The sequence below is a fragment of the Monodelphis domestica genome, chromosome 2 (assembly GCF_027887165.1).
Source record: "Monodelphis domestica isolate mMonDom1 chromosome 2, mMonDom1.pri, whole genome shotgun sequence".
NCBI classification, from domain to species: Eukaryota; Metazoa; Chordata; class Mammalia; order Didelphimorphia; family Didelphidae; genus Monodelphis; species Monodelphis domestica.
In genome coordinates, this window is record NC_077228.1 from 452032750 (window position 1) to 452048602 (window position 15853).

At 36.5% G+C, this 15853-nt stretch overlaps 1 non-coding gene across 1 annotated transcript; it reads left to right on the plus strand.

The window, feature by feature from the left end:
- Positions 1-727: 727 nt before the first annotated feature.
- Positions 728-834, plus strand: LOC130457668 (U6 spliceosomal RNA). The gene has a single exon (XR_008916960.1). It is a non-coding gene; the product is annotated as a U6 spliceosomal RNA (small nuclear RNA).
- The last annotated feature ends 15019 nt before the right edge of the window (positions 835-15853 follow it).

Consider the following 15853-nt stretch of genomic DNA (forward strand, 5'->3'; position numbering starts at 1 on the left):
AAGGTTGGACTTATAGTGCTAATGAGGCACCTTTATAAATACTCATTAGACCAAATGTTATATTCAGTAGACTTGGCTACTAGAAAACATTTCTTGCTTAAATGCCATTCTTCCCTGGCATAAGGAATCCTTGAAGCTACTTCCTCCTTAGAAATCTTGTCTACTTCTGATTCCTTATCTCTGTTGATATGGTGAATAGGTGGATGGTTTGGAAGGGTGTAACATTCTATCTGGGCTCACTCACCTGCTTCCTTCTTGTCTTCTGGTAAAGGCGTTAAGTACCTGCCTCATCAAGGAGCTCCTGAACCTACAATCCTCCACCACTTGACTGACTTCCTGTAGAACTGAGCTCATTACTGGACAAACTGCCTTTTCTATTCAAGAAGTATGACTTCATTTTCTTAGTCAATAAGAAAAGATTCCTGTATCATATCATCTACCTTTTATCCAATGGCCAAAAGTATTATTTTCATCTTTAAATGATTTGGGGCTTGTTCACATATTATAGTACCATTATAGGAAAATTCCTTCATGCATAGCTTTTTCTGTTGATTTATTGATTAATTGGGGTGCCACCAAACTGTACTAAGTCATATCTGACCTAAAACCCAAGGCTATATACTCTTGACTTCAGGAGGGTCCAATATTTGTCTTCATTCCCTCCATATCCTTTGAAGATAGTATAATTCTGAAGCATCTCTCAACTCCAATTAGAATGTTTGTACTTGTGCTCACTTCAGCAGCACATATACTAAAATGGAAATGATACAGATAAGATTAGCATGGCCCCTGTGCAAGGATGCCACACAAATTTGTGAAGAGTTCCATATTAAAAAAAAAAAAAGAATGTATGTACTTGATTAGAATTTAGCCCTAGCCAATAGCTCAATTATATTACCTATTTCTAGATTTCTCTTACCTCTTGTTTAAATTTCAATAATTCAACCCAGTTATGGCCTTTTCATCAGAATATTTCCAAATAAACTATTCTATGAAATATCCATTAAATAATAATAAAAAATAGAATCTACAGAGAGATTTAAGTTTTACACAAAATTTTAAATATATCACTTCCCCCTATAGAATTGTACTTAATTTTTCAGGATAATATTCTTGGTTGTAAGTCTTTTAAAGTATTCTATTCCAAAATTTCTTCTTTTATAATAATTCTCCTTTACTTTAATGTAATCCTAAATATACTTTCTTTCTTACTACTTGCCATATATATTTTTTTTACCTAGAAGTTTTTGATTTTGACTAAGACATTCCTGAGTGTTTATAATTTGAAGTTTTAGGGTTTTTTAGTCATAGTTTTCAGGGACTATGATGACTCTTGAATTTTTTTTCTTCTCAATATTTTTCCAGGTCACTTGTATTTCATATTAGATATCAAATATTCTTCTAACTTTTTAGTCATCTGATTCTCCTTTAATATTACTTACATATCTAATATTTCTTATATTATTATGAAATGGAATAATTGAGTTCTATTTATTCCATTCTATTTTTTCAGGAAGTCTTTTGCCTTGGTAATATTTCCATCTTCTTTTCTAAGTTATTTCTTTTCATTTTATTTTTTTCACCAAACTCTATTTTTTGTTCTCTCATTACATTTCCTCCCTCCCTCACAGTCCTTTGGATCAAGTTATTTTTTTCTTCTAAAGCTTATCTTGTATCAATTATGTAACTGCAATTCTTCTCAATTTACCTTGTAAGAATTTAAAATTTAGGTTTTGTGCTAATATGAAAATTCTATAGTAATATTGTTGTCACCAATTTAAAGATATTATGACTAAAGTCAAAATGATTTTAGTAGTTGTATTTACAAAGAGGTGGAAAGAGTGAAAGTGGGGACATGTAAGAAGAAAGTAGAGAATTATCTAGCCTATCCTAAGCATTACTCCAGTATGAGACTCAGTCCTGGCAGAGCTTCACCACCTCCCTTGTCCCCAGGTGGATTTTCTGGTAATCCTCAGCCAGAAGTCTGGTGTTATTTTCAGCAAGGGTTCTACCAATGCAGTCTCCTCCAGGAAAGGAAGGCCTCTCTGGAACCAATCTCTCCAGAAGCCAAGAAAAGAAGGCCAGCTACTCACCCAACCAAGGAGAAGTTCTCCAACACCAAAGTCCAAAGGAGAAGATCCAGGAGCAGTCCTCCAAGAAGCAGTCCAAGAGCCAAAGTCGCAGCTCAAAGTGAAGCGGAAGACCAAAGACTCTTGGACAAGAAGTTCAGGACTTTTTTAGTCTTTTATCCATGTCCCTTCCTGTCCCTTCCTCCACTTTATGGGAACCAATTGCAGTCTTTCAATTTGCCTAGCACTGCCCAGGAGCATGGCTGTGGCCTCTGGAGTTGTCACCCACTTTAGCAAATGACTTGGGAACACTTTTACTTAGTGTTAAGTAGGGGTACTTAAGTTTTTGATTGATTAACTTAAAAATTGCTGATGGATAGACTAAGAAAGTTTGATTCACTCTTCACAACCTCTTAGGCTTTTGTTAACTGAAAACTTTTATGTTTCTTCATATATTGGTGTTTTCTTCTGTTTATTTATATTTCTAATCTTTTTACTGGGATTGGAACATTGTTATGGTTAAGCTCCCTTTCTATATTCATTAATGGAGTGGGCAAGTCTTGCTTGTCCTGTGACTTCTGCAGTCTGGTTTCCACTATCATTACAATCCTGGATGAGGTACCTGAGGTGACCAAGCCCTGCCCTCCTCTACAATCCCTGGCTTAATGATGCTAGCCTCAGCCCTATCTCTATTTCCTTTATAGTCATCAATTTAATTCTGTTTCCCCTGTTGCTGTAACCCTGACAGATCATCTCTGGATGTCAGATCATCTGGTATCATTTGGTATTAGACTTAATGGAGGACTTCTCCTCAATAGGTTTCCTTGGTAATTAGCCAAAAAGAGTTAGCCCTGTATGATGTGAAAAGAATGCTAGCTTTAGCTTTCTTTGTATAATCAAGGAAAGCATGAATTGTGAAAACTATTTCTTTAAGTAACAAATGAGAAACATCTTTGTCTCCCTACTATGTACCCTCCATTCCCTATTACTACCTCCTTGACAGACAAGGGCTAATACCTTTCTGGCTTTGGTCTCGGTTTACATGAAATCAGACTAGCTTAAGATCTCCTTTTAATTTCAACATTCTGAACACATGCAATCTCCAGGTTTCATTTACCAGAAATCAGTCCTGGTTCATCCCACTTGACTTCCTGACTCAGAATGTCTGCAATCTTCTGGTTTTCTTCTTATAGTATGAAATAATTTTCAGATACCACTACCCTCTCCCAACCCTTGTGTTTGTATTTCAGAATTTATATTTACACTGGTCTTTCTATCAAGAATGCTTAGAAATCCTCTATTTCATTACAAATCAATTTTTCCCATGTAGTATTTTAATCACTCTTGCTAAGTTATTTTCATTTATTTTTTTAAATCCTTACCTTCTGTCTTAGAACTTGGTTCTAAGGCAGAAGAGCAGTAAGAACTAGGCAACTGAACTTTAGTGATTTGCTCAGGATAACACAGCTGAAATGTCTGAGGTCACATTTGAAGAAAGGACCTCCCATCTTAAGACCTGGCTTTCAATCCATTGAGCCACCTAGCTGTCCACAAGTTATTTTCTAATATAAGCTTATATCCCTTGCTTTCTGGAATACTGTATTCAGAGCTCTCCATTTCCTTAAATCATGTGTTGTACTGTCAGTTGACTCCTCAGTATTTGGAATTCTTTCTTTCTGACTAATTGTGTTTTTCCCCTTGACTTAAAAGTTCAAAATTTTTACCATAATGAGCCTAGGAGTTTTTGTTTTGGTGTTTTATGAGTTGACTAGTGAATTCTACCTTACTCTCTGATTCTAATAAATCTGGGCAGTTTTATTTCTTTCTAAAATTTTCTATGCTCACTTTTTTGGGGGGATAATGATTTTCAAATATTCCAACGATTCTTAAATTCTCTGTCCTTGATCTGTTTTCCAGATATTTTTTTTTTTTGCTTTTATACCTCAGGTAGTTTTCTATTTTTCAGTCTTTTGATTTTCTTTTAATATTTCTTGTTTTCTCATTGAATTACTGGCTTCTATTTGGTCCATTCTAATTTTCAGGGAATTTTTTGCTTTGGTAAAATTTTGTCTCTTATGCCAAACTGTTGATTCTATTTCTAATCTTTATTCCATAGCTTTAATTTATTTGCCAGTGTTTTGTTCTAGAACTGATTGAACTTATAAGGAAATTTAATTTCTTTTTTTTTTTTAATGAACACTTGCTTCATCTTTTTCAGTCATTGGAGTTGAATTTAACCAACTATATTTTACTTTGAGGCATTGCTTATAGATATGTTGGAATCATTTTCTTATGAGTTTGTGCTTTGAGTTTCCCATCAGTATAATTCTTCTTCATGATGGGATTCTTTTTTGTTATTCATTCTTCCAACTTTCTTCTTGACTTTGGATTTTATGTGTTAGGTCCAGGATCTATGAACTTCTGGAGAGCATATCTGTGTTTTGCTTGTGTCCTCTTGGGTTCTTCTTACTAGTGATTTTTCAGATGTTGTATGTTATGTAATTCCAGGATCTTGGGAATAGCTCAAAATGGGAATCTGCAAGCTTTCAGTGTTCCTGGAATGGTCTGGTCCAGAGCAAGTCTGATAGTATACTCTTAGTCTGAACTCTGAAAGTTCTCGTCTTGGGTTTGGATCTAAGCAACACATCTGTGGACTTGTTCTTGGTTGGAATTCTAGTCAATTGTTTCTGGACTTTACTGTCAGTTGGAAAACTTTGCTTGTTTATAGAGACAGAACTGTAGGTTACCCTTTGATCTGGGATTTCTACCCTGGTTATTCCCCTGAACACATCAGACTAGTTTGCAAATGGGATTGAGAATCTTCATCCTTCCCAGGTTCAGAGGCAGCCAGCTATAGCTTGTTTCTGAACTTCTATTTAAAGAGTATATCACTTAGGGCACACAGAGATTCTTCACTCTAGAATGCTACCTCTAGAAACAGATCCCCTCCAAAGTCTACTCTAGGTTTCTGATCTAGAACTGGGTAGCAAGCAACCAAGCTCCTAGTTGGGACTTGTTTGTGCATCTTGCATAGAGTCAGGTCTTTTTCTACTGTATCTGAGATGTTCTTGTCCTTCTATAGAGATTTGGACCTCTGAGTCCCAGTGCTAGAATGCTCTTATGGCTTTTTCTAGCTAATTTCTGTCCCCAGTGTCCAAATATCTCTCTGTCTGTCATGCCATGTCCACCATGTCCACCTTGACTGGGACATGACCTGTCATGTTTTTTTTTTTCTTGGACTTTCCTATGTGCAAGAGTTGTGAAAGAAAGCTTAGTTGTCTTTCTTTCTTTCTTTCTATCCTGTCATCTTGGCTTCAAGTTACTTCAATTTAAAAACAAAACTAGTTAGCTAGTGCATCCCAGTTGAGAGAATGTTGGGTCTAGAGTTAGGAGGACCTGAGAACAAATATCACTTCTGACACTGACAAGCTTTTTGACTATGGTCAGGTCACTTCACTATTTAGTCCTCAGAAATATTTCTACAGTGTTATATATGTCTATTTTAATGGGAACTCTTTCCATTTACACAGATTGAACTTATCTATCTACCTATTCCTTAGTCCTACACAGTCCTCAAAACCATTTGGACTTTAAAACAACGACAACAAATACTTACTCTCTATCTTACAATGGCTATTAAGTATGGGTTCCAAGGGAAAAGAGCAATAAGGGCTAGGCAATTGGGGTTAAGTGCCTTGCCCAGGGTTACATATCTAGGAAGTGTGTAAGGTCAGATTTTAACCCAGGATCTCCCATCTTCTTAGAGGTCTAGCTCTCTCTTCACTGTGCTGGCTAGTTGCCTCCATTTGGATTTTTTCAATATTTGATCCAAAAGACATACTTGAGTTTTGCCTAGGAGTTTGGGGAACAGAGGGGATGAACACAATCTTTGACAATATAAAGTTGAGAGTGCCCTGAATGAACAACAGTGGAGGTGAGAAAGATGGCATGTTTAGCCCTCCCCATGACTTGACAAGCCAAGATGAAAAGAAACGGTACAAATAATCAGCAAATATTATTTGTGATGGGGATAAGCTAGAAGCTTCCCAATAAAATCAGATGGGAAACAAAGATGCCTATTATCACCAATATTATTTTACATAGCATTAGAAACACTAGCAATAGTGATAAGAGAAGACAAAGAAATTAATCAGAATAGGAAAAGAGATAATAAAACTATTTTGTTTGTAGATAAAATGTTGGTATATGTAGAAAATTCTAGAGATTAAAAAAAATTAGTTGAAACTATCAATAATTTTAGTAAAGTAACAGGCTATAAAATGAGCCCACATAAATCATTGGTATGTTTATATATTACCAGCAAAGTCCTGCAAGAAGAGATAGAAAGAGGTAGATAATCATAGATAGAATGTCATAACAGGAATTGTTAATATTCTTACTTCTTTTTACTAAATGCTTTCTGCATTCTTATTTTGCTTCACATACAAAGAAATTCATGGTCCTTCCTAAAGGTTCATATTATGTGAGAGAAAGATGAATGGAGGAAGCTAAAAGTTTGTTGGGAATCGACAAAATTTAAATTTGAGATGAAAGTCAAATCATTATCTGAATTAGGAATTTTTTTAAACTGAGAGTAATTCTATTAAGAGTGTTTTATCTTACATAAATCTCACAAAACAGCAGGCAAAGAAATTATATGAGACTAAGGCCCTTATATTTAAAATGAATTAATTGAAAAAAGGAATAGCTCATTAAGTCTTCAGAGGGGAGGGGAATTGAGGTGTATGAGATATTCAGGGAGGACTTGTACCTCTGGTATGAAGGACTGCCAAGCCCTTTTCAGGGCTGATCATCTACCTTTGGTGTTTACCTTTCACCAAACTCTCATCTTTGTTTCCAAAAAACTACAGCAATGGTCAGCAGTCACACTTTCCAAAGATGGGCTGAATCTGGTCAAGGGTAACTGACCATGATTTAGGAGGATTTTACCCTGAGCATATGAAGACTTCCCCCATCAGAATAGGTAGATGAGAACAATTGTTCCATTTACCACAAAGGTGGCTGAAGCAGGTACCATGGAACAGTCAGAGCTTAGTCAGACTTTGAAGACACCAAGGTTGTCTGCTGCATCCTAGGTCATCACCAGTTGTCCCGACTTTTGATTTGTCATTGGACTTGGAATACTATGGAAGAGAGAGAGATTGACCACTTCACATTCAACTCCACCTCACTTAAATCCAATTCAAGTCAACATATCAACCTGTGATGTCATTCCTCATCAGAGGAAGGACCAACAATAAGAGAGGAGAAGAAATTAGGGCAGGAAATTTGTGCACCCAAACCACCCACAAGGAGGAGACAGACAAGACCTGGAAAGGATTAAAAGCTCTGCCACTTTCCAAAAGACAGGAAGAAGAATAAGTGATTGAATACCTGCCAGGCAACTCTTTCCTCTACAGTTATACTACCAATGTTACATATGTGTATGTATACGTGTATTATTTATGTCCCCAATAGAAATCTGCTTACAGTAAATTTAAAACTAACTATATTAAATCAGTCTAGCTTAACTTAACAGCTCATACCTTTTGGATATGTGGGTTTTAAAATTAATATTCAATAACTATTATATTTTGTAAAGTTTTATTATTAATAACTAAAGTAAAAGAACTACCTTAACTCAGCCCAGTCCTGAGTAAAAGAGAGGAAGAGGGTGGAGTTACAGGAAACTCAATCACAATCACATAAAGGCAAGGATGCAGGAAAAGGGAAAAGGATTCTAGGTAATAGAGAAAGAAATTTTGGGTAATGTGTTTTTTAGGGGATCAAGAATTTCCAACTATACAGATGACAGGATTACCTGGTTTATTTATTCTGGAACTCATATATTATGTAGCCAAAGAGGAATAGGGACACAGAAAGAATATTATGCTTACTGAAAAAAAATTAGCAAGAAGTGAAAGGATATAATTAATTGCTTTGACACTATTTCTATTCATCTGAGTGGAAAACACACATGCACAAGTGATATTTTCAGAATATACATTATTTCCAAAATAAAAGAGATGCCCTACGTAATGAAATAATGCATTAAAATAATTCACTAATGAGCAGTTAGGTGGCTCAGTGAATAGAGAGTTAAGACTTGAGACAGGAGATTCTGAGTTTAAATCTTGCTAGCTATGTAAATCTGGGTGAGTCACTTAACCCCAGTTGCCTAGCCCTTACTGCTCTTCTGCCTTGGAACCAATGTTTATGAGAATTTATTTTTCATACACTGTATTAAATTCTATGTCAGTGTCCTGGATTAGAGACCTATCAATTCCTGTGTCAAGATTATAGGAAGGAAACCGGCACAGAGGAACCATTTTGGAATATTGGAAGGAGGGACAAGAGTGGCAGTTGGAGGAGCAAAGGGGCTTATGGGAGACAGAACTTTGTAGGTGGTCTTTTGCCCTGTGGACTGAAGAGAGATGGGAGTGAAGGACCTGAGATTGGGACCTCAATTTCCCCTTGCCCTGGAAGACAGAAAGATCCCTGACATCACTAGATCATTGAACAAAGAAGCAAAGATAAAAGCAATTGCTGCAGAGGGGCACTCAATCCCTAAACCTCACAGGGGTCACCCCGAAGTCCTATCCAGTCCTGTTGTCTACCCAAGAAGGACACTAATGACTTGTTTAGAGTAGGCTAGTAGAGAAACACTGAAGCCTGAGCCATTTGGCTCCACTGAAGAAAGAAGTGACCAACTGCTTGGATAGTCCTTTAGAGTTCCCTGATCCCTCTGACCTAATCCTCCCTTGATTCCTGACCAAATCAACCACTCTTTTCTGAGGAAAAGGCAATCAGATCGAAGATGTCATAGACGCTAAGGAAGATTGTTAAAAGGAGAGTAAGAGGGAACTGGGGTAGGCTGTCCATTCAGCCAGAGCAGAAGCCGTTCAGCCTGCCTGGCAGGACTAATGTGTTCTGAGGAGGCTTCTTGGGACCCAGGCTCAGACAAAGTCCTGGGAAAAAAGTCTACATCATAACCCATCCCGGGACACAGCCCTTGTCCATCCATCTTCATAGGAATAGCCCTCTTGTGTTTCAGGAGAGAGGGAGAGGGAGAGCTATACAGACTTTCTCCCCGCTCCTGTCATCTCTCTCCCCTCTTCAAAATCTCTCCTACCCTTCACCTCCTTTCCTCCATCCTCTATAATAATCATAACAGGATCCTTGATTGCAGGGGTCCCTTCAGTCTACTGCTCTTCACATTTTCTTTGTTCTTGGGAATTCCAATGAATGCTTTCCTTTGAACAAAACCATGACTAATCAGTAAAGAGATAATGAATCTCTTCTTCCCTACTAGGACACCCATTCCCTATGGGGTAGATAGGGCTGAGAATTTGATGAACCACTTCCTAATTAGCTATTTACCAATTAGAGATGTCTGGGGATCCTCAAAGGAGGGGCTGGATAATGAAACTCCTAAAACTTTATGTATAGATTTGCTTAGAGGACTTTCAGGATCTTTGGTAGTTGAGGGGACCACTAGCCTATCCATCTATTTATTATATGCTAGCCTAATAAATAAATTGCATTTCTTACCCCAAAATCAGTTTCTCAAAATATTTTAATCATTACAGACAGAAGGTAAGGGCTTTTTTAAAAAGCATAATTTATCATGTATTTATAACAAAACATGTATTACATTATTATGTTACATATTATATTGCTATATATTGTAAAAATGAAAATAAATGACAACTCAAAAAAATAAATTCCATCATCTGGAAATCAAAAGTTATCATATAATCATGACTATAAAGCTGAAAAAGATTTTCAAAATCATTTAGTTTCCTTCCTTCATCTTATAAATGAAGAAAATGTGATTCAAAAAAACTGACTTGAGCAAGTTCACAAAGTCAATAAAAGTAGATAGAGCCCCTAGGATAGCATCTGAGTCCTGTCATTTACTAGCTATGTGACTTTAAGCAAGTCACTTGACCTTTTTTTATATCTAATTTACTTGTCTATAAAATCCTACTTACATTTCTTGATTCACAGAGTTGTTGTGAGTAAAACTCTTTGCAAAGTAATAATTACCGATATAACAATACAGTATACACTGCTCAGCCCAGGGAACCTGGAGTGCTCATCTTCACCCTCTCATTAAGAAATCCCTCTCAGCTTTGGACCCTGCATGTATGGATGGATGGAATTCAGACCAAAGATAATCTAATCGCTGAAGAGAGCTGGCAAATTCTTACCCTAAATCTCTGGTTCTTTTCACCTCTATCCAGTAGCTCCAAGTTTTGGCTTGAGTGAAGTTGAAAATAGAAAGATATTCAATGTACAATATCAATCAAGTATGGAGAACAGCTATTTATTTCTTCTACTCAAAAGAAATGCCAACCACAAGAAACACACAAGTACATATTAACAAAAGATAAAAATAAACAATGTTCAAAGCACACTACTCTTATACTTTCCTGATAAGTAAATCCTCGAACATCAGAACACAAAGCAATTTGTGGGACTACTGAATAGGCATTTTATGTTTCACCTTGGCTCTGCACTGTCCAACTAATTCCTTCATAGCATCCTGGGAAGTAGGGGCCAACATTAGTCTCATTTTATTGATAAAGAAACAGGCTGAGAGAAATTAAATGACTTGCCTAGGATCACACAGTTTATGTATGAGGTGGGAATTCAAGCTCAAATGTTCCTGATTCCAAGTTCATAGATCTCTATAAAACTACCTAACTGCTTCGAGATCACACAATGGTAATTATTAAATCTAACACTTGAACTGAGGCTCGGATGTGCTGATAAATGTTTAACAATCAGTTTACAGAGGTGAGTAAAGCCTGTATATAAAGCATACTTTTAAGTTTAATCAGCATCATTAACTTTTTCTACATCACTTTCTTAAGTCTAGACAACAAAAAAATAAAGTCCCAATTTGTAGCATTTGCCTATTTCTGAGGTGAAAATGTTGACCCCAGAAATTAAACAATCAGATCTCTTTAAGTCAGTTCAAGCTAACTTCAGAAGCACACTACTGAACTCAAGTCTTTGAACTCCCAGTCTAATGCATCTTTCACTGTATCACATCACCAAGTCACAATTAAAATGGTAAATGACAGAATTCATGACAGTCTCCACAATTTTCTTCAAAATCATTTGGATGGTGCCACCAAACCATTGACCTAACAACACAGGAAATGTTAAAATACTTTTCAAATTTTACTTCTCTCTGCTCCGAGAACTCCATCTCTAAGTTTGACACTTTTACAAGCATGACATTTCCTAGACTAGCTTTGTCCTTTCTTCACTCTCTTGTCATGTTTTGTTTGTATCTTTGCAATCTGCTCCTTTCTTTCTCTTTCATTTTAAATTTATTTGGTTATTTCTTGTTTCATTAAAATTCCTAGGAAACTCCCTCCTTTCCTTCCTCCCCTCCCCATAATAGAGAACGCATCATTTAACAAGAAGGTATATGTATATGTAAGACTTTGTCTTGCTTGTTTCTATTTATCAGTTCTTTCTCTGGAAACAAGATGGACTAATTCTCTGGCCAAAGAAATTAGAAATCTATTCCCAGAAATAGCCCCTCCAAACCATAAGGACAAAATGCTGATAATTTCTCCAGAGGAAGACACCAGGAAGAACAGTCCAAAATGATTAAAAGACAGAGCTCAGGTCTGCCTTTCTCCAAGTTGAGAGGGAATCTATAAAGTGACCTGAGGCACTCTTTCCTGGAATGTTGTGATCAGCTTAGAAAATGAATTACAGAGGTCTAATTACTGTAAATGGTGTTTACACTGTGCCTTTATTTTGGTTAAATTAGTCTTATTTTCCCTTGGCAGTCTACTTACAATCAGCTGTTTATGGCCTTTAACAAATAGTTACTGAAAGAAGAAAGAATATAGTAAGCACCCATATTATGGGGAAAATGCCCATTTTATCCAAGCTTTTAATTTGTAAGTAATTATACCTGAGAGGATCTTTCCAATATGATTTTCATATTCATAGCAGCTACTGTTCTTTTCCTTGATATTTAGAGAGAAACTGTGAAAACCTGTATGTCATGTCAATCAGCCAACTAATAAACATTTATTAAATACCTGCTATATGTGGGCACTATGGTAGGCACTGAGAATACAGACAACAGACATCCACTTCAGGTGGGGAGGTAGACCCCATCCAAAGTCAAGTAGCTCTTTTGTCTCCAGAAGCCTTTCCCTATATATCACACCCTCCTTACCAAGGATCGAACTCAGGACCTTCAGCTTGCGAGACTGATATGCTACCTACTGCTCCAAAGCTGGGGTTTCTACCCTCAAACTAAATAAACTAGGGATTTCTATATTTCCATGTTGACAGAAGGAAACTCAACATGCTAAGAGACAGAGTTAGGAATATATTCCAGGCATGTGGGATAGTCTGTAAAAAACAAAAGCATGAAGAGGGTAGCTAGGTAAGATAGTGGATAGAGTACTAGGCCTGGAGTTGGAAGGACCTGGTGTCAAATCCAATTTCACATACTTCAAAACTATGTGACCCTGGTCAAGTCACTTAATCTCAATTGTCTAGTCCTTACTGTTCTTCTGCCTCAAAATTGATTCTTAGTATAGATTCTAGGACAGAAGAGAAAGAAAGAAAGAAAGAAAGAAAGAAAGAAAGAAAGAAAGAAAGAAAGAAAGAAAGAAAGAAAGAAAGAAAGAAAGAAAGAAAGAAAGAAAGAAAGAAAGAAAGAAAGAAAGAAAGAAAGAAAGAAAGAAAGAAAGAAAGAAAGAAAGAAAGAAAGAAAGAAAGAAAGAAAGAAAGAAAGAAAGAAAGAAAGAGAGAGAGAAAGAGAGAAAGAGAGAAAGAGAGAAAGAGAGAAAGAAAGAAAGAAAGAGAGAGAGAAAGAGAGAAAGAGAAAGAGAGAGAGAGAGAAAGAGAGAGAGAAAGAGAGAAAGAAAGAGAGAAAGAAAGAAAGAAAGAAAGAAAGAAAGAAAGAAAGAAAGAAAGAAAGAAAGAAAGAAAGAAAGAAAGAAAGAAAGAAAGAAAGAAAGAAAGAAAGAAAGAAAGAAGGAAGGAAGGAAGGAAGGAAGGAAGGAAGGAAGGAAGGAAGGAAGGAAGGAAGGAAGGAAGGAAGGAAGGAAGGAAGGAAGGAAGGAAGGAAGGAAGGAAGGAAGGAAGGAAGGAAGGAAGGAAGGAAGGAAGGAAGGAAGGAAGGAAGGAAGGAAGGAAGGAAGGAAGGAAGGAAGGAAGGAAGGAAGGAAGGAAGGAAGGAAGGAAGGAAGGAAGGAAGGAAGGAAGGAAGGAAGGAAGGAAGGAAGAAATAGAAAGAAAAGGCAAGAAAGCAGAAAATAGAATGTCATGGTCAATTTACCTGGACTATAGAATATGTGGAGGAGAATAATGTATATAATAAGTCAACAAAGGTAAGTTGTTGAGGGCTCTAAATGCCAAAATTGGAAGTTTTTGTCTGAGCCTAGACATTATAAGGAACAAATGGTACTTAGTTTAAAAAGGGTGGACAAACTCCTGCTTATTAAAGATATAGAGGGAAAGTTCTGTAATATCAAGAGTGTAGGGGAATCCCTATATGAAAATTTCCCATAGCAATGTGAACCAGTAACTCATCTATTATTTATATTCTTAGCACCTTGTTTAGAGGCATTTAGAAATTGTGACTTCTCCGCTGCAAGAATTCTAGAGGAAAAATTTGAATCCTTTTTAATTCCAAGGACATACACTTTACAATGACATCCTATAAATCCTCCAGAAAAAGATGCAGCTAATATGTTGGAAGCCTTCGTCCAGATCTTTTAACATTAGGTAGGTGAGTGTCAATGCAACTCTTAGCTACCCTCAGTCTTTCTATATGACCAGTTTGCTTACTTTTCTGGTTGAATATTTATTTCCTTGATTATATTTTTTACACTAGTTCTTGTAAGGTGATGGTCAGCAATATATTGTAGTCACTGACACCCACAATGAATCTTTTGGGTTTTCTTTGAATCATCCATTCTTCAGAGATGGTAATATTCCATGGTTCCCATCACTAGTAGAAGACTGATGTTTAAAAGATTGGTGAATGCCTAATATTGTTAGTGAACACCTTAGTATCAATGAAGATCAGGCATAATCTCCCAAAAGCAATGCAGCCCACCTTCTTCTAGTCAGTCCTAGCCCCAACTCATTGTAATGTCTGTCCAAGGAATCAAGCAAGTTTGCATATACACATGCTGTGTTTCATGCCAAACTTTAGAACATAGCATAGTCATAGTTCATTTGAACCTCCATTTAAGTATCAGCCTCCCAGGAAAATATAATAGGAGTTAAGATTGATGTCATATTTTAAGTAATTGTCAAGGATGCATCCTTTGTGCTTTGAGTATTTCTTTTGCGATAGAAGAAATAAATAGCTATATTCATTTTGTTCATTAAGTATCATTCTCAAAGGGACCTTGTTAATCCTTTTCGGGGTGGCCCTTGGTATGAGTCATTCCTAAGCTTCATTTAAGAGATTTTCCCTCATTCAAATAATGATAGTATTTGTGGGTTGTGATGTGTGGTTTCACTCTCTACTAACATCATAATCCGACAAGAAGGTCGGATGTGAACAGGAAGGTTAATGGCTCCATGAGCTAATTATCTAAGGAGCTAGTCATACCTGCTGCTTCTGAGTAAGCTATCATATTGTAAAGATGAACCTTCAAAATCTTTTTGTTTAACCTTGCCTTGTTCTTTGGAATAGTAGCTGGGAATCCCTAATCTAGAACAGATCTGAAAACGATTCTTCGAATCAAATCAAATTCAAATCAAAGTACTTCAAATGATTAATAATTGTTTAATTAAAAAGGAAAGAGCATAAGAGGGGAAAAGAAAAACAGACTATTGAGAAAGATGGGCATAAAAATGTTTCCGGTCCATTACTTGTTTCTGAAATGCAATTTGTGAAAAGTCATATTAGGAAGAAGAAATGTTGGTAGTCTAGTAAGAGATATAAGAAATTGGTTTTATGTCATTAAAAAAAAAAACAACTACTTCCTTTCCCCACAATTTATATATTGTTCTAGGAAATAGTTTATGTGAAAAATCTTGTACGAGTCTATAGGCTGCCTATGGAAACACTTTGGATAAAAGATACCTTGCAAATGAAAAGTAAGAGATTGTTATTACTTTTATCATTAGTGTGAAACTCATAATGTGAAGTCTCCTCTAACCAGTAAGGCCTCCTGCTTGGGGACTTATAAGGACTAGGGTTAGTCCTAGGGAAGCTATGTCCCAAATAGAGAAATCAGGCTCTTCTTAAACTCTCTTGTTTGTTCTTCCCCAAACCCAAGGTAGAACTCTAGGGAAAACCTCTTAAAGAAAACTTAGGAATGGCTTATGAATAGGCTCTCTTCCAAAAGGATTAACAGGATGACTTCAAGAATGAAACTCGAATAGTCAATATACCTTTTTGTTTCTTCTATCACAAAAGAAATACTTCAAACACAAAAGACTCACATGAATTCTTGGCAATTATTTAGAACATGACGAGGTAACATATGACTCCTGTTATACTTTCTAGAGTAATCGAAGCTTAAGACGCTAAAAAATGAAACACTTTGTGGGACAGCTGAACAGATATCTGCCCTTTACCTCAACTCTCTACTCCTGGAGGAATTCCTCCATCAAAGTTTCTATCTTCTGTAAAGTCAAGACTGGATTTGACTCATTCTCCGGCAGTTGTCATCTCCTTCAAGAAGTTGTTTCCAAAGTTACCTCCTACTAGGCAATAAGCACTCAGATCTAGGAGCTCCTGATCTCTTTCAAACTTATGAAATTTTGCCCCTTTT